This window comes from Desmodus rotundus, chromosome 5, assembly GCF_022682495.2.
Source record: "Desmodus rotundus isolate HL8 chromosome 5, HLdesRot8A.1, whole genome shotgun sequence".
Classification (NCBI taxonomy): domain Eukaryota; kingdom Metazoa; phylum Chordata; class Mammalia; order Chiroptera; family Phyllostomidae; genus Desmodus; species Desmodus rotundus.
Genome location: NC_071391.1, coordinates 13,744,730 through 13,764,059, shown reverse-complemented (window position 1 = coordinate 13,764,059; position 19,330 = coordinate 13,744,730).

The following is a 19,330-nucleotide window of genomic DNA, read 5'->3' as shown; positions in this document are numbered from 1 at the left end:
CTCTAGAAAGAAATAATAATATCCGCATGCAAAATAAAAGCCTGGAATACAATCATCAGTTTTGTTTCTAGGTATGAATAAATAACTGAATTAAAAAATTAAAACAAAAGATTTTTTTCCGGAAAGTTTGGGCCAAAAGCATGGGTATGAACTATATACACAGGAGTGCGTTATACATGGCAGAATATGGTACCTCCTTAAAAACCCTGTCTCCAAATACAGCCACATGGAGAGTTAAGGCTTCAACATATGAATTGGGGAGGGGGATGCATAGTTTAGTCCATAACACTCACCCTGCCTCTGGGCTTTCGTTTATGTGATCCAATATGGATTCTTTCGTCTAAACTAGTTTGAGCTGGTTTTCCATCACATCCTACCCTCCGGTGTTTCGCTCCTCTTTGTGCCCCTGCTGGGCCTGGCACAAAAGGGGTCAGTAAATACTCTGGAATGGATCCCCAATTGCTATTTGTCTTCCCTTACCTGTAATGACTACCTCACAGATAAACTATAAGCACTTCTCTTTCTCTCTGCCCCAGCCTCAACGCCTAAAGTAGTCACATGGACCTCATTTCCAGAAAGTTCTTCTCAGAACCCCTGCCCCGACATATACACACTCACTGGCTGCTTACACACAGAGTTTAGGATTCAGCTATAAAACCAGAGGGTTGGGTTAGATGCACCCCAGCACCCCTTCCAGCAGAAGCATTCCCTTCCAGCTCTAAAGTCCCAGGGCACTGCCTGAGGCTGTCTCTGAAGGAACCACTCGTGTTCAGGCAGAAGATCCGTCCAGCGCTAACAATGTACAGTCTATTGAGGGGTCTCTCTGGGCTTTTGCCTGAACTCCCTATGCTTCCACAGGAGGCTTCTTCCAGCCTGAACTGTCTGGGCTTCTGTTTAAAGACTTTTCAAGCTCTAAAGTCCCAAGATTCTGGAATACATGCTACGTGGACCTCCTGCCCCAAGCACAGAAGAGAGCTCTGGGGAGGGCCTGGACTGCCACAGCGTTGTCCTTCCAGATGAGACCAGAAGCCGGTCCTGATGAGAAACAGGCAAGCAGGGGCTCTGAGCGCTCACACTTTCAGCAGGTCGGGCAGCCAGGACTCTCAGGTTCCTTGTGCCCATCGTTCAACCTCCAGACTGTCATTAGTGGCGCCGGAAGTGGGGGGGAGGGGCATACAGTTTCAGGTAAGACATTTCCTCCTTCCAGCCTTGAGAACTTCACTCATGCAGACTGGGGAGAGGGCTGCCTCATGCCTCAGCCAACTGGAAAGTGGAAGAATTAAATCTCAAGGGAAATGACCAGTGAACAAACCCTGATCAGCCACGACCTTGAGGGTCCGGAGGTGCTTCCTCCTGAGTCTGCAGTGACTCCAGGCTTTCCCTCCCATCGTTTGTAGTGCACCTACTGTGTGCTGAGCCCTGTGCTTACCGCTCTACCTGTCTTGGCTTATGCTGTCTTCACAACAACCCTGCAGTACATGTCATCACTAGCCCCATTTTATAGGTAAGCAAACCGGCTTATCGAGGTAAAATTGGAAATTGCTTGCTTGGAGTTTATAAGCAACAGAGCTAGATTTGATCTCACGTTCTTAAACAGATGCTTGGTGGGAGACCTTTGGAATTTGGGGCATCTTCTCCGGTCTTATAACTTGGGCAGGCATGGGGAAAGGCCATGGTGGGGCTCCAGGCCTGAAACATAGTGCTGATGCAGAGGAAGTTAGGACCAGAGAGAAACACGGTGGCTGGCGCGAAGGACAAAGCAGGCACAGACTAAGGGGGTGGCTATGTCTGCCAGCAAGGGTCTACTGAACCCAACCAGGAGTGAGCAGAGCTTCCCTTTAGAAGTTTGGCCATCAGCTTCAGGGGTCTGCCCACCCCCAACCAGCAGGAGCCCCACGGCAGGTGCGGGGTGGCCAAGGGAGCAGGAGGATACTTGGAGAGGCCTGTGTCCCGGCCACGTTTTTCTTTTTGCTTGTTGTCACACCTGACCTTCCTCTGTTCTGCTCAATATCTTGGAGGGCACATGGCACACCCCAGCCTCCCCTGACAGCTGGCTTCTGCCTAGGTGTACCCAAGGAAAGGTACTGGAGGAAGTTGGGAGAGGGAGGAGAGAACCAGGGTATTTCTTCCAACCTCCAGCCCACGCACACGTACACACGTGCATGGCCACCTGGCTCCAGTGGCATTTCTGGTCATGGCTCTCTCCCCTCCATGGCTGCGGCTCCCAGTGGGCAGCTCCAGCCCCTGAGCTATTCCCACTTCTCCCTTTGTTTCTCCAGCCTCCTGAGTGGGGGTTACCTGCTGCTGCTGATTATTGTGCCGCCCCACTCCCCAGTGAGCTCTTTCCGCACACTTCTGACCATTTCCTCTAGTGACTGTGGCTTCTGTTCTCTGGACCAGACCTGGCCCCACCTGGCTGCAAGGAGACCGTCAGGGTCCCTGCCTCCTGCCCCAGCTGTGGAGGAGGGCAAGGGCTCCTTGGTCAGAGTGGCCGTGTCTTACCTCGTTCTGGCTGCTATAACAAAATACCAAAGGCCAGGCAGCTCCATGGGGTCTCTTTCATGAGAGCCCTAACCCCATTCCTAGGGCTCCGCCCTCATGACCTAACGACTCCCTAAGGCCCCACCTCCTAATACGATCTCCTTGGGCACTGAGATTTCAACTTATGAATTTTTTTTGGTTGGGGGGGTGCAGAAACATTCAGATCATAGCAGGTAGGAAACCCCTGAACATGGAGGTGGGCAGAAGCCCCACCAGGATGCCAGGTTAGATGACCCTGTACATACTTGAGCAGCCCCCAGCAGGACCCCATGAGTCCCAGGCTGGTTCCACCTTCGGTTTGTGCGCCAGATGTTGGAGACGAGGGTCAGGTCTGGAAAATATAGTCCACCTGGAGGTTGCCACCTGCCCATCCTTGCCCACCCACGTGAGTGCACACCTGCATGCATGCACACACACACACAGGCCCATGTGGACGCGCTGGCTTGCCCCCTCCGCCTGCCTTGGCCCAGGAGAGGATAGTGAAGGGCTGTGCGCCTGGCAGTTGAAGGGGGAAGGGCCAAGTGGCCCCACTTTCATCTCCCTCTCAGTTCCTAGGAGACGCTCTGATATTTTCCTGGAGAGCTGGTTGTGGACCCAGAGGCCCTTGCCCTCCACATTATCAAGAAGAAAGGAGCCCCGGCTGGCATAGCTCAGTTGGTTGGGCGTTGCCCCACAAAGTGGAAAGGTCAAAGGTCGAAAAGTTGAGAGTCTGATTCCTGGCCTTGGTGGTGGGCCAGTTCCCCTGTTGTGGGAGTGTGAGAGGCAACCCACTGATGTTTCTCTCTCACGTTGGTGTTTCTCTCAAGAAGAGGAAGAAGAAACAATGGTAAACTCTTCAAAAATCAGTTCAAATGGAGGCCATTTGGGTAGAGCTTGAGTTTCTACCCAAGCTCTTAGAAACGTGAGTGCTTCTGCCTCTTCCCCTTTTCCCTTCCTCCTCTGGATCTTCTTAACCTCCGCTGACCACTTTACCACCTAGCTGCAGGACCCTCATTTCCCAGAATCCTCCCAGTTGCGGCCCGGCCTCTGAGCCTTGCAGGAGACAGTGGTTTTGCCACCATTTGCTTGTGGCCTGCCGTGGGCCAGCTCCCCTGAGAGCAAAGCCCTCAGAACCAGGCGATTGGGGCCCCACCCTCTTTGTAAACACCAGTTGGGCACCAACTGACCTCAGGAGGAAAGTGCTCTACTGGGACCCTCCTCTTCCAACCCTGCCCGCCACTGGATGTTCCAGGGAAAGCGCCAGGCAAGTCTGGCACCCTTGTACCCGGGCCGCCTCCGTCCTGGAAATAGTCACTTAGAGCCAAAGGTTTGGCTGAAGGTGGAAGGAAGTTAAGTCCCTGAGTGCTCCTTTCCTGCCCTCCCACAGCACCACCCTGGGCTGTCCCAGACAGGGCAAGTTCTCTCCAATTTAATCCTTTTAATGATTGTGAGAGACATTCATAGGAGCGCTGCTCACCTCTGGCAGTGATCACTTTACTGTTAATCATTTTAATTCTAGGCAGGGGGAATGTGTGTGATTGTTCTTCATAACATCCTTTTCTATCTCTAAATAAAAACATTTTTTAAAAAATAAGATGAATACAGGCTTTTTGGGGGGGGAAATTTTTTTAGTACCAAAAAGTATAAAGAGAAAAGAATCACCAGAATCTCTCTTTTGGACCATTTACATATCAGGTTATCTCCTTCTGGCCCTTTTCCTGGCAAATATTTATGTCATTTTATTCTCTTATTTTTTAATTGAGATATAATTGACATATAACATTGTATTAGTTTTAGGTTCATTTTATTCTTTTTACCAAAAAAGGCATCATTTGTTTAATAACCTTTTTTCTCCTTAATGTATTTTGAATAGTTTCCCATGCCCTTGAATGTTGATACTTAAGGGAACTTTTCAGTCTTTTTTCCAGGTAATGATGAATAGGTATATTTTTTAAGATTTGGGTCCACATGGAACCCATTAGGATCATACCATTTATACCTTTCATTATTTTTTATTATTTAAAAGGTACTAACTACACTTTGTGGGAAAGTTAGAAAATGCAGATAAGCAAACTGAAGACCATGTAAAATCCCGGTAGCCTCCCCGCCCTGAAATGACCTCTGCTGACATTTAGTTTTAAATCTTCCTGTCCACTTTCCTAGGTACATAGGTAGATATATAAATACACATTCTAAAATAAAATTGGATCATACGGTTCATACTTTTTTAAAAGTTTGATGAAAGCTGTTCATTTTCCGTATTTGTATTTACTTTCAATGCTAGCCTTGTGGAAGGCACTAATTTTTTTAAATTTCATTTTCCAATTGCAGTTGACGTACAGTATTGTATGAGTTCCAGGTGTACGATGTCTAATAGCGATTAGACATTTACATACCTTACAAAGCTATCACCTGGTGAGTCTGTCACCCATTGGACATCACACCGAATTGGTCGTGCTATTTTTACCTTGCATGTTATTTGTTTACTTAGTGATGTATGTTACAGTGATTAGGATTGTCTCAGCTACAAATGGCAGAAAACCCAAAGGAACAGTGGCTTACCCGCGTCCATTTCTCTCCCTAGTAAATGCCGCCGGAGGTAAGCAGCCCGGACTGGCATGGCAGCTCCCTGACCGTCAAAGACCCAGGCTCCTTCTAACGGGGGCTCCCCACTCCCCACTTAGCTTGTGCCTTTTACTTGTGACCCCGGGCGGCTGCTCCAGAGGGAAGAAACGAAGAAGAGAGCCACTTCTCTCAAGGGACACTGGCTGGATTTCAGGTGCATCACACGAGCTTCTACCCCAGTAGCCAGAACTAAGTCCCACAGCCCCCGGGGAGATAGGATGCCACGTAAGCAGGGGTACTAAGGCAAAAGGGGAGAACAGATGGGAACAAGGGGCTTCTCCGCCACATACCACAAACATCTTTCCAGGTGTATGGTTTTGTACCCTTTTTCTCACTTTTTGGTGAACATTTTACAGCATCATTAAATATTCTTCAAAATTCTTCATTTTTAATGGCTGCTTCACAGTCCGTAATTCACATGTAGCACTGCTTACCCATCCAGTGCCTCATTACTTGACATTTGGGTATTTTGCTCTGATAAGTAAACCTCTTCTATGAGTAGAACTTGTGAGAGGAAGAGATCCCAAGCTTTCCTCTCTACCTGGTGGGTGCTCACGCAAGACATTCTGCTGGGGAGTCAGGATAGTATCTGACTTGGGAACCGGCTTATGGGACTGAGCTGGTTTCTACTAATGAATGGAGCTTTTCAGCAGCAAGCGTAGCCTGCTGCTCCCATTGCTGGGCAAGAATCACGAAAGTGGGCAGAGCTGGGGGCAGTTCTGCCCAGGGTTGAGGGGTGGAGTGGGTAGAAAGATGTAGGTGGGAGGAGGTGGGGAGTGAACAGGGGAAAGCCCAGCCCTGGAAAGTCTTGGGGGACTCAGTGGGGCCCCATTCATTCTTCATTCAGGCTCAACAAATGCCCTCTGAACTCCTACTCAAGGCCACGCCTGTGGCATGGCCCCCACTCTCCAGGAGCTCAGGCAACTTTAAATGCTCATATGTCACAGTTCAACCTGGACAGCTGCCTAAAACGCAGAATCCTCGGGCCCACACCCGAAAGTCTGATGCAATAGATGGTGGCAGGCCTGGAACTTGCAATTCTTTCCAGCTGAACAGGTGCCCCTGGTGAGGGCGATCAGGAACATTTTTCCAGGGGGGAAAAAATCAGCCAAGGCTCTTGGAGGAAGGCTCCTAAACCAGGCAAACCTCGAACGCCCACGAAGCCTTCGGCTGTGACACAGTAATGAGGACACCTGTCCTGCACACCTGCACCCGAATCCCAGGTCCAGGCTTTGATAGCAGAGTGACCTCCGGAACCCAGTCAGCCTCCGCAAGTGTCAGCTTTTTCCATAAAATGGGAATAATCAGTGCTTCCCATGTGAAAATAAACATTAGTGCCAAGCAGAGTGTCTGGCACTCAATCAGTGCTAGATACTATTATGACATTAGTTAAAATTGATTTATTAAATCTCCTCTAGGTAAGTAATTACAGCAAGGGGCTGGAGACAAGGTGGGTAAAGCCTCGAACGCACTGCCTGACTCATGGGGGTGGGCATTCATTAAATGCTTATTATTATTGTTCACATCCTCACATACATTTTAATTCTAGACTTTACCATCTCTACAGCTGTATGCACCACACAATTTTAGCCTCCCCCAAAAAATCATGGCGTGTGGGACTCCAAGATGGGGACTTAACATCCACCCCTAGTGCCTGCCTCAGCGGGAAAGAGATTTTCTCAGCTCCTTCGAAAAGACATGCGAGCGGCAGGCAGGTAAGATGAGTGTGAGTGGGAACCTCAGGTTCCTACTTTCCAGTCCCAGCTTTGCGGGAATGGCCGGGCCCAGCCCTGGGCCGTTCACCCAGCCCTGAGGGTCAGGGAGCTGTGGAGGCCCGAAGCTGCTATGAGGTGAGAAGAGGCAGGGTCGCTGTTGATAATTACATTTTCAAATGCTCGTGGTTGGCCACGTTGCCATGGTGATGCTGATGGCTCTGAGCAAGCTGTGGCCTCTCTTGAGTTGTGAGTCAGGTTCAGTTTTATTTATTAAAAAAGAAAACCAATGCCCTGACCTGTGAAGGATGAAGCAAAGCCCCAGGTGGAGGCCACGGTGCCCACTGCTGGGGGTGAATCAACAGCCCAGCTCTCAGTCCCTGGGTCTCCTGACATCAGTGGGCCCAGCTGGCTCCGCGGCCTGGAAAAGTCCACAGAGGTAAGTGGGGAACCAGCCTCTCAAACTGTGGCTCAGGAGAGGAAGCACAAACAGAACCCACTGCCAGTCGAAAACCACTTAATAGGAAGCAGATCTCATTTTCTCAGCTCTGGCCCAAGGGTCAGGCTCCTTCGGAAGGCCGCTCTACTGTGGTACAGGGGTATGCAGGGCCCAAGGAGATGGGCATCCCATCCCCCGACCCACACTCAGGTAAGTGAAGGCCCTGAGGTGACGGGAGCTGGCCGAGCCTCCCACCAGTGCGCACACAATAGCAATGCGCTCTGGGAGGGGCCGGCCCCGGAAAGATGGGAGGAACTGCAAAAATGTCCTCGCAGGACCGGAGCTCCTGCAGGAAAACAGGTAAAGGCCATGACGACTCCAGCAGAGACCTCTGAAAGAGCCTAGCCTCGTGTCCGCTCCCCATGGGGAGGCCCACCGTGACAATGACATACTGGAATCTTCTCCCAGAATCCCTGACCTGTCACTGGGGGTGCCCTCACACCTGCTCATTCGTTTGGGTTCACCGTTGACACCGCTGACCAGTGCCCTGGTAGGCCTGCCTCCTCGCCAGCGCTGGGCTCCGAGCCCTCGTCTCCACCCACTGCCTTCATCAGTTAGCCGAAATATCGGGTGCTGAAGTCAGGGTGGGTGGATTTAAGTCCTCCTGCTGCCACTTGCTAGCCTGTGACTGAGCCTCCATCCTCCCATCTGTAATACAGGGGAGGTAATCATAATAGCATCTACTCACAGGGGAGCTATGAGAATGAAATGCGACATTTGCAAATGTTGAACACAGAGCTATGTGCCACAGGCTGGCACATAGTGCATGCTGGATAACGGAAAGCCATTGCTAACTTTGTTCAGGACCTCACCAACACCTGCCCAGGTAACAGCAGCGGCCTCATAACTTCACCGGCTGATTCTCGCCTGCTTGCCTCCAATCTGTTGTCCACACCACAACAGAGCGGTTTACTGAAAACACAATCCTGAGCATGCTATTTTCCTCCATAAAGTCTGCCAGTGGCTCCCATTTACATTCAGAATTGTTCTTAGAATTCCTTAGAGGGGCCTCCGAGATATTTACCATATAGCCCTTGGCTAGCCTTTCCAGCCCTACACCTCCCCACGCCCTCCCTGCCTTGATAACTCTCAACCATGCCCATTATCAGCAGTGTTCCCAAGGTGCCAGGCCGTGCCACACCCCCAGGATATTTGCCACGCTATTGCCTTCCCTGAAATACCTTCTTCTCTTTTTGTTCGCTTAGCAAGCACCTGCTCATCCTGCAAGATCCACAGAAACCCCCTGATGCTGTGAAATCTTTCCTTCCCCTGCTCCAAGGCAGAGCAAACCGCACCCTCCTCTAAGGCATTCCCGTGCTCTCCATAGAGACATTTATCCCTTTACACTGCGATTATTGCCACCCATGCCTGTGACACCTTCCAGCTCCTTGAGAACAGCGCTGATTCTAATTAATGTCAGTATCCCTGGCACACACCACAGCACCGTGACATTCACAAGGGATGGCTGTGACTGAATGAATAAATGAATGTGGACAAAAGCCCTGTTTATGGAAGAGGAAACTGAGGCCCAGATAGGAGCTTGGCCAAAGTCAAGTCCAGAAGCCCTATAACTCCAGGCCCCTCTGATTCCAGGCACTATGGACCATTCATTCAACCAATCGTCTCTTACTAAGCACCAGTCATGCACCAGATACTGTGTTGCCCCCTGGATACAAAGAATAAGGAATAGTCCCAGCCCTCAGGGGCCCACAGGCAGGTGGGATAAAGATGACAGGTGTACAGACAGTCCCCACACCTTTCACTAGGAGCTTGGATGGAATATATATAAGGAGCTATGGGAATTCCAGGGTCCCCAGTATGGATGGGGGTGGGGGAGAGACACTGTTTCTGTCTCCCACTCCTCTGCTCAGACTCCGGAGGAAAGTCCCCACAGACCATCAGGCCCAGCAGCTGCTCTCTAGGTGCTGTCAGCACAGGTGAACAGACCCACACAGGTATACACGTGCCCAGGCCAGGTGACGCGGACATGCCTTGCCCTCTGAGGCAGGACGGCCACAAGGACACACTGGTGCCCTTAAGCAGTCATGTCAAGAGCCATCGTGGGAGCCGGGATGGATGGAGTCAGATGGCAGAGCACTTTCCCACACCTTGCACTGCGCAGAGTCCGTCCGCACACCAGGTCTCTTTGGAGCCCCACCAGGTGCGGCTGTTTCCACCCCACCCCAAACCCCGTTTCCACATGGACAACTGGAGACTCAGACAGATGTGAAGAACCGGCCCGGCCCCACCGCCTGTTCTGTCAGTCCCCAGGCATTGGCTGGGCATTCCGTCTGTGCCACACACTCTGCTTGCTGACACTGTCCCACTGACCTCCTGGCTGTGCCTGGAGCAAAACCTCCAACCTCCGACCTTTGCTCCTTCTCGTCCCTCCCCAGACGCTCTCCAGGCAGTCACGTGGCCAGCTCCTTCCTTTGGCTCCTATCTTGTCTCCTCTCAGAGGAAGACACCACTGAGTCCAGAAGAATGCCCCTGCCTCCCTGGACGATACTTTTCTTCAGGGCACCTTCTTTATATCATATGACGTGATACCATGTGCATTGGACCATTTGTTTTTGACCTGTGTCCCCAACTAGTCCGGGAGGGTAGGAAGGTGCCCACTCTTTCATGACTACATCTTCAGTGCCGAGAACGATGCCTGGCACATAGTAGGAACTCAATAAATTTTTATGAACGTGAATGAATTGTTAACCCTTATTCTCCTCCCCTTTAAAACGACACCTACAGCACCTAGTTATAAGGATTACATGATGTTGTAAATGGCGGGTGCCTAGCCTGGGGCCTGGTCTTTGGCTGGCGCACAGCATCGCTGCTGCTGTCGCTGTCATCCATGTGCTCAGAGCCTCAAGGGGGAGACGGACCTACAAATAAATCACACAGTGTGGCAACAGAGTTCTCACTTCTGAGCCTTCCCCTCCACTTCGGGCTCCAGGCAGCAGTCCCTCCATGTGTCGGAAGGTCAGGGCCCTATCTGCGGAGGTCCCCCTTCCAGCCCTGATGTCTGGGAGACCTCTGGGCCCGCCCGGGCTGGGGGCAGTGGGCAGAGTCCAGCACAGGCCTCAGAAACCCTTGATTTCCCCCTGAGAGCTGGCCCCACATCAAAGCCAAGCTCAGAGGGGCGAGGCCTGGAGATAAATGGAAGATTAAAGAAGGCAAGGTCTCCACAGGCCACAGGGAGAGGCAGCCGGCAGGCGACCACAGAGGAGGCCCTGACGCAGCCCTTGTAGCAGCCATCTTGGGGGGCAAGAGATGGAAAGGGCGCTCAGGCCTGGGCGAGTGGAACCAGTGGGGGCTGGGGGTTCCTTAATCAGGGCCCCATTATTACACTCTGGCCTGTCACTCCACTCCACGCTTAACCCTTTCCCTGCCAGGTAGCAGCAGGGAGGCCCATCAGAGGAAACCCAGGGTCTCTCTCCAAAGGAGTTTGTTTGGTCATTGGGTTTGGTCATTGGGGTTTGCTCCCTTCAGGGAGGGAGCCTGTAATGAGGACCTCCTGGCCCCAGCCTTCCTCCCCAGGGAAGGTCTGTAATTAGTGCAGGAGGCGAGGCTGGGGAAGCTCAGACAATGTCATTTGAACCAGGATGAGACAGAGCTCAATTGCTAGTCTGCACATTTTTTTTTCTGGTGCCATTTCATATACAAAACTCTGGCAAACTTAACCCTTTCCCAGCTGGGCCCTGATGCTGGAGTTTCAGCCTAGCACAGAATCCATTCCTGCGCCTAATGGGTGCCTTCCTTGCCTCCCCACACCCCCTCCCCCAATTCACATGAGCCATGGTTTCCAACTTCCCTAACATCCAACAAGCCGTCCAACATCAATCACCCAACAAGCCTTCACTGAGTGTCACCAGATGGGACCAGAGGAAAATCTCTCATCTTGCCATCAAGGAGATTTCCATCCTCTGAGCAGTGGGTAGAATCAGATAGTGGGGACCAGCACAAGACAGGGAAGGAGCCGTGTGAAGGCAGAATAAACAAGATAGGCACCTGGACTGGCATGTGGCAAACACTCTGTAAATACATATTGAGGGAGCCATCTCCCTGGTTGAGAGCATTTCTGCAGTCAGAGTCAAAGGGCTGAGCCCATAGAGAGAGAGGAGGCAGGCAAAGCCTTGGCCGCTCTGAGCCAGCCCCAGGTAGAGACAGATGACAGGGTCTACTGGGGCAGGCAGAGGCTATGGCTTCCTCCCCCATGCTACGGAAGCACTCCTTCTGAGTCCCTGAGCTACACCTTGTTTCACACTAGATTTCAACCTGTCTGACTTCAGATCTGGTACCCCACCAGACTTCGAGCAAGCTGAGGGCTTTCTCTATCCACCTGTGGTCTCAGGCACCACAGCACTGAGCCTGGCACTCAAGAAGTACTCAAAAATGCTCATTGAGTAGATGATCAGGCATGAGAAGGTAGAGGTGCAGGGAAGAATCTACCTCTACAGCCTTTCCCAGAGGGGATGCCAACTGTGACCCCACCACCCCGGCAAATTCTATCACCGTCTCCCTGCTCTAGAAAGAGCTTCTAGAAATCAATAAGACAAGGCCAACCACCAGCTCATCAAAGGTCAAAGGATATGAACAGAGTCCACAGAAAGAGAAACAGAAATTATTCTAAGACATCAAAAAAAAAAAAAAAGACTCTCAACCTCACAAATAATGAGAGAAATGCAAACCAGAAACCATTCAAAAGTCTGACAACATCCTCTGTTGGAGAGACGGTAGAGACGGCAATGTCATATACTGCTGGCGGGCGTGTAGAATGATATTAAGTATTTGACAATATCTATCAATATTACGAATGCACACTGTCTTTGACCCAGCACTCCCACCCACTTCTGAGAATTTATCCTATGGATATACAGCACTCAAGCAAGGTTATCATTACAGTCTTGTCATGTTGTTTGTCACAATAAAAATTGGAAACAACCCAATACCGTCAGCTGGGGACAGTAAATAAATTATGGCACAGTCGTGCAATGGGGAGCTACGCACCAATAGAAGAGGGCGGGCTCTATGTACTAATATGAGAAGATCTCCAAAACAGACTAAGGGGTGGGGGGAAATACAGAACATGTATCATATGCTCCTTTTCAGTTAAAAAGAAGAGAGAAAATATATATATATGCACACACGCGTGCACACCACAGAAGGATGCCCAAGAAAGTAGTAAAATTGATTATATGCTGGTTGAAGGGTGGGGACTGAGTGGTTGGGATATATAGAGACGGGAAGATTACTTTTTGTTGTATTCCATTTTTATTTTTTTGAGTCATGGAATGCGTTATCCATTCAACAAATTAAAAAAGACAAAACCAAAAACCCCTCTACCTAGATGTTGGGGGTTTGTTCCGGGCTTCTTCCTAAGTTGCTGGGTAGAGAAGGGTCTGCCTGGCTGGCTGTCCCTCCCTCATTTTTCCTCCCTCGTCCCTGCCAGCTTTTCCTAAGGCCTTGGGTTCCAGTAAATGATGGCTGTTATCCCCGCTCCTACCTTATGGACATGGACCGTGAAGCCAGATCAAGTCACTGTGTGACCTTGGGCAAGTGACTTCACCTTCCTGAGCCTCAGGAAAACAGGGTGATCAGGGTGCCTGCCTCCACAGGTTGTGGTGAGGCTTACATGAGAATACACATGGGAGGTGCTTAGCATAGATCCTGGGGCTCGATAAAGGCTATTGTATGAATGTACCAAACTCACACTTTGTATTCTTTGCCACTATCTTTACTGCATTTATGGTCTTTGTCTTGTGAATTCTAGGAGCTCCTTAGAGATTCCAAAGGTTGAGATCAACACTACAAACTGGCAGAGCACTGAGGGGCCACAGAGCCCCAAGAAATGGCAGCTTGTAAAAATCGTTATTTCTGTGATGACTTCTCCTCCAGGCATGCGTGCTGGTGTCTGAGGGCATCCCACACAAGAGAACTCAGGGCTCATCTGGACAGCCCCAGCGAACACAGTCTTGATTCACTGGCCCTGTGTGACTGTGCCTCTCTGCCTGTGTCCCTGGGTTATCAGCATCCTCCACTGCAGCTCTCAGAATAACACCCCTCCCACTCCAGATTAGACTCATCCGTTGTGCCTTCCCTAGGGGTCCCCGGGTTCGTGGACCGCATGTGCGGTGTCAGCCCCTGGAAGAATGAATTGACTAGTGGGTGGACATAGGCCTACATCGGGAACCTCTAAGTCTTCAACCAAGGGCTCCCCAGGGAAGACAGACCCCAGGCGGGGAGATTCGAAGGAGTGCAGCAAGAGATTGGGGCATAGATAAGGGACCACTGGGGCCCCTTACCCTGATCTTTACATCCTTGCTTTCCATAGAGCTGAGAAAAAACTGTGGCTCCCCTGGGCCCACATCTACTCATTTTCTCCAGGGAATTGGTCCACCCTTCAGTTCTGGAAGCTCCAGAAACGTTCCTCAGAGCATCTGGAATATATATTTGCTTTAACTGGTGATGGCAAAGGCCAGCTTTGCTGCTTTTCTGTTTGTCAGTTTAGCCCTGGGGGCCGAGGTTGCTCCTTGAGGAGGGGGTGGGTGGTGATGCCCAGGGCCCCCAGAGTTCTCTGTTTGTGCATGACATGGGATGGGAACCCCCACCTAGGTCTGCCCTTCAAGGAGGAGAGTCTGGATGAGGGCGAGTAAGAGTTAAAGGCTGAGTCTGCAAAGGCCCCAGGCTCTTCCTTAGTCACCAGAAAGCCTCCTGATTACTGTGCAACTTGTCCAGTCCTCGAGTCTGCAGCAGTGGGAAGATTAGGTCAAACAGACCCAAGATCACATTCTCAACTGTCTTGTTTAATAGCTGCGTGACCCTGGACAAATAACATAACCTCTTTGAGCCCCATACACGTAAAAATATTTTTGTATGTACACCTTGTCTCACTTCTGGGATGCATTAAAGGTATTCAGGAAACCCTACAGACAATGAAATTAGATGGCTCTAAAGAGAGGAAAAAGGATATGAAGAAAAGGGACTAAAAACATAGGATGCAGCCGCACATGCAGTGGGTTTGTAAAACGCGTCCCCGTGAGATCCTGTAGCCAGGGGTGGGCCCTAACAAATTCATCTCTGAGCTTCCTGGCAGCTCAAGGAAAGAAGGAAACTCAGTGAGCGGCAAAATCCGGAGTGCCCCTTAGATTCAAATCAGACCCACCGCTCCAAAGCAGCCAGCTTTTCTGGGCCCTGAAGTCAAAGAAAAGTTTCTCCCCTGGACCTTCCAAAAGGGGCAGGTTGGGGAGTGGGAAATGAGTGTGCAGGGAGAGCGATACTGCCTCCTAAGATCTTTGTGTCTTTGAAATAAAATAAAACGTCTCATGGTGACTCTCAGAGGCCAACACATGGTAGCTGCTTAATATGTGCCCACTTCCTTTCTCCCTCCTGCTTGGTCCTCCACCTCCTCCCAGGTCAGGAGTACCTGTGAGATCTGCCATGCATGCAAGCACTCAGCTACCCAATCATTCAGCACTTACTGAACACCTACTATGTGCCAAGCCCTGGGTGAGACAAACATGGGAATCATCCTAAACCTAGCTAGTATCTTCCCTAAGTATCTGTCCCTAGATCCTCAGCTTCAGAAGCTCTTTCCTTCCCCCTGTCACCCACCCCTTGGGTCTCAGGGCTCTGCCCCTCCCCAGCATGCCTATAAACCCCAGGGAACCTCGCTCCTGTGCTGTGGCTTGCCCCTCATTTCCCACATAGCTCCAGGCTGCTCCCTCAGACCACCACATTCATGGAGCTCAGCCACGTGCGAAAGCATAGTTAATATTCCGCTCAGACTCCCCCAGGCCTGCTGCCTATTGGAAGAAGATGGAAACCAGATTTGCAGCCGCACGCGCTGGCATGGGTATGTGTGGAGGGGTGGGCCCGCTCCTAGGAGAGAGCTGGCACAGTCCCCTCCAGAGGCTCACACACGTGCACAAGTGGCAGAAGCCCCTGGAGGTGTAGGGCCACACCTCCAGACACAGGATCATCCCCCCCAGCCATGTGTGCCTGCACAGTCTGTCACACCCCCACGGGCTGCACAATCAGCTCCTGGCCAATCCATGCCCAGAGAACACATCGGCTCCTCACACCCAAGTCCCACATTTGCTTTCTGGGCAGAGTCGCAGCAGTTCAGAGCCGGTAGGATGGAATTGGAGAGAACATCCTGTCTAAAACCCTCACTTTACCGCAAAGGATCTGAGACCCTGGTTAATCTGGACTGTTTTCAATGCCCGCTGAACTGAACTGTGCCTGGCTGCACTGTAGCAAACGCCTTTGATTTAAATGTCTGTGGCTGCCTTTTCACTTCCTGGTGAGGAGCCACTTCAGCCTCATCAGCCTTGGAAGTTGGGGAAACTGAGGCATAGGAAAAGGGGACTGAGGAGGGACTTGGCAAGTCAGTAGGTCTGACTTTCCGTGCTCCTGCCCTTCCTCTTAGCCCCATGCCTGTAGCTCTGCCAGCCGCAGGTGGGGCAGGATTTGCGGGGCAGTGGCCCCGAGAAAATGAGGACTCACTGAGGCAAGAGGAAAGACTGGTTTTGTTCACTCTTCTCCTTTGACTTTACTATAGAGAGCAAGGGGGATGGAGGGCTGTATGGCTGAGGTGCGACTTCAGGGTCGGAGCCAACAGCCTGGGTTGCGGAGGCATCTAGAAGCAGTATTGTGCAGGTGGTGTGAGGTGGAAGAAAAGGGTGAGAGGTCAGGGCAGGACTGAGCAAAGCAGGATGCGGGTGGGGCTGCTCCCCAGGCGGCAGGAGGACGGAGCCAAGGGGCGGGCCAGCCTCCGGTCCAAAGATGGGACAGTAGAACAAAAATTCAGGGAAAGAGAAGCTAAAATAATTACCAGGAAAAAGAGCCGGAAGGGAGGCAAATGTTTTCTTAGTCCTTAAGGAACTTCAGTCTTCAGAGAATTTGCAGAGAGGGAAAATATCTATCTTTAAAGCTCTTCTCCAAGGCAAGGTGGCTGACTAGTGATTCACTAGCTGCCGAGGAAGGCCCTGGAACGCCCTCCCCCTCCGGTCCTGCCTCTCCCTAGTGAGAAAATGCAGTTCATCTGGGGTGAGTGGAAAGGGCCCTGGGTGAGGAGCCTGGAGGCGTGGATTTCCGTGTTATCTGTGCCCCATCAAAGCTGGGCAACCTAAGTCTAGCCTCCTACGGCCTTGGTTTCCGGTGAAGCAAGGGAGTGGCAAGTCATACTCTCTGAGCCTCGTTTTTCTTATCTGCAGAAGCTAATAGCATCACTTTCCCTTGAACCTAAGATGTCATCGATTGTATCATGCACCCTTATTTTACGTACATTAAGAAGGAAACAACACTGTCCATTCAACTATAACATACCATTGATAGTAAGACACTTTAATTTCAGTCGTTAAAATGTGCATCTCAGAATCAGTGAATAAAATACTTATCTCACAAGTTTGTTCCAAGAATTAAATGAGATAATGTAAGTACTTACTGCCCGGCACAGAGCAAGGGATTTTATGGTTCAGGGTGGAGTGGGGGAAGGAACCACAGGTCAAGAGATGGAGAAGCGCAACAGCCCGGGTCCAAAGCCCACCTCTACCCTCCCGGAAACTCCTGGGACCAACGCAGGGACTCCTGTGTTTAGCCCCAGTGGGGGTGCAGGGAGCAATTGTAGGGAGCCACAAGAGAACAAAGGGCTCCATCTGTGCCCCGGAAGTCAGCCTAATCTCCAGGATGAATATGTTTTCATTTCTCAGAAGTTCCTGTTGGAGTGTGCCAAAGCCTTTTTCCCTTTACGAGCCAGGCAAACAAGACAGGTTTGCTTTGGATGACCTTCTCGCCACCACCTGGGGCCTGCCTGCTGAGTGTAAACACCCACCCTTGCACCCTTGTGGAGGCTCCAGATAGGAGCCTGGAAAATAAGAGTGCCAGGCCTCCTAAGGAGGCAGGTCCTTGTCCCTACCCCCAACTCTCTGCCAGGGGCTGTCCTGGTAAGGGCACATTTGGGAGGTCCTTGGAGATGACAGGACCCCAGGGGTCATTGACACCTCTCCCATTTTATAGGTGTAAAAATTGAGATGCAAAGAAGAGTAGTGACTGTCCAGGGATATCAAAGTGTGGCAGTCCCAGCCACGCTCGCTCTGTCTCTGTCTGTCTGTCTCTCTCTCTCTCTTACACACACACACACACACACACACACACACACACACACGCACGCGCACACACACCACTGCCCCCGTTCACAGCTCAGCCTGGCAGGAGCCTCTCTCTCCACCCCGACCTTCAGTGTCTGGGATGAGCAGGAAGCTTATCTCTGTCCTTTCTCTCCTGTGCGTCACTGCCTGGGTTTGGATGTCTATGAATCTCGCTTCACAGCTGGAGCAGCTGCTGAAGAGCAACAACCAGATGTTTCTGAGCCCATAACAGGAGGGGCCACAGTCTGCACTTGTCTTGACCTGGAGTGTTTGGGGGTGTTTGCGGAACCAACCTTGACCTCCTTCCCCTGCCCTTCAGATGCAGAGAAGTGGCCTGAGGGGAGCTGGGTTGTGGGACTAGCCCCAGGACTGGCAGAGCGGGAGCAGATGCTCGCTGTTGTGTCAGAACCCAGACTTGGGAACTAATTTCAGCTAATTTCCTCTCCTGGAAAACCTTTAAGAGACAATACAGAAGGGAAGCGCTGCCACAGAAGGCTTTGGGAGGCCCTCTGATCTGAACTGCACAGTTCTCTGCGGTACTGAAATACAGAAGAGCCTCAAGCCTATCACCATTTGACTATCACCACTAGGTGTGTGCAGCGTGTGGGGTCGTAGGCCCAAGCTCTCGCTCTTGTGCCCCTCCCAGTCTTTCTCTTTCTCTTCTATCTGCTATCCCTCCGCCTTCAATGCTTTTCCCTCCATTGGACCCCATAAATGAGTCCAATTCATAGTTCTGTTCTCAGCTCACAGGTCACATCTTCAGAGAGGCCTTCCTTACCAACAAGGTCCTATCACTCTATTCTATTTCCTTCGTAGTCCTTGTCACTGGTTGAAATCATTGTCTTGAAGTCCCCATCCCCCAGGCTTTCTTCCTTCACTCTGGAGCACACCTTCTTCAACACCACTGTGTCTTCAGTGTCTGGCCTAGGGACCCATCGCGGGTGCTCAGTAATACCTGTAGAGTGCGTGAATAAGTCCCCTGCCCTTCTCAGTTTTGCAGGAGTTTGCCATCCCAGAAACAGCAATTATCATGACGTGCAAGGCTCTGAACTGCTATCCCCTCCCCCCCCCCCCCCCCCCCCCGCCGACCCTTTCACCCCCAGGACCTTCCTTGAAGATCCTGTCTCCCAGACTCCACAGGAGGTGCTGGAACCAGAATGTCTCCGCAGGATTATATTCAATGGTTCCTGGGGTGTTAACCTGGGTAAGAATCAGGAAAGAGAGGACACTCTAACCCTATTTATCTAAAACTATATAATCTTCCCCAATCACTTAAATGGTGCCTGTGTCTCTAATTACAGAGCAGGCCAAGAGGAACACAGGCACAATTTCTAGCCAACCTCAGGCAGAGGGGCACCTTTGTTCCTCCCGGGGGCCTGCAGGGACTCCAGCTGAGGGGCCCGGCATCCAGACACCTGCTAGCACAAGCTCACCCACCAGACTGGCTTGTTCACCCAACCAGAGACCACTCCCTGCCCCCCCCTCCCTGAAAAGGATCGGCCACATTGTCAGTGCTTTTAATGTTCCCCTGTTGACCAGATGTGACACATTTGGAAAAAACACGCTGGTCTCAGCACCCTAATTCTATCTGCCACTGTTTTGAGAGCTAACTGATTTCTTTTGGGATCAGCCTAGCTTCTCAGAGAGTTTCACTGACGAGGAACTGGGAGCAGGGCTCTGCTCCCAGCTCCTCACGGACGAACTCTCCAGGAGGCCTGAGAGCTAACAGTCACATGACCGCCTGGAGGGTCAGAACTTCATTCTCCAGAACTCCGTCAACTGGGTCCGGAGATGAGGGAAAAGCCACGTGCCTGCCTGCCCACAGAGCA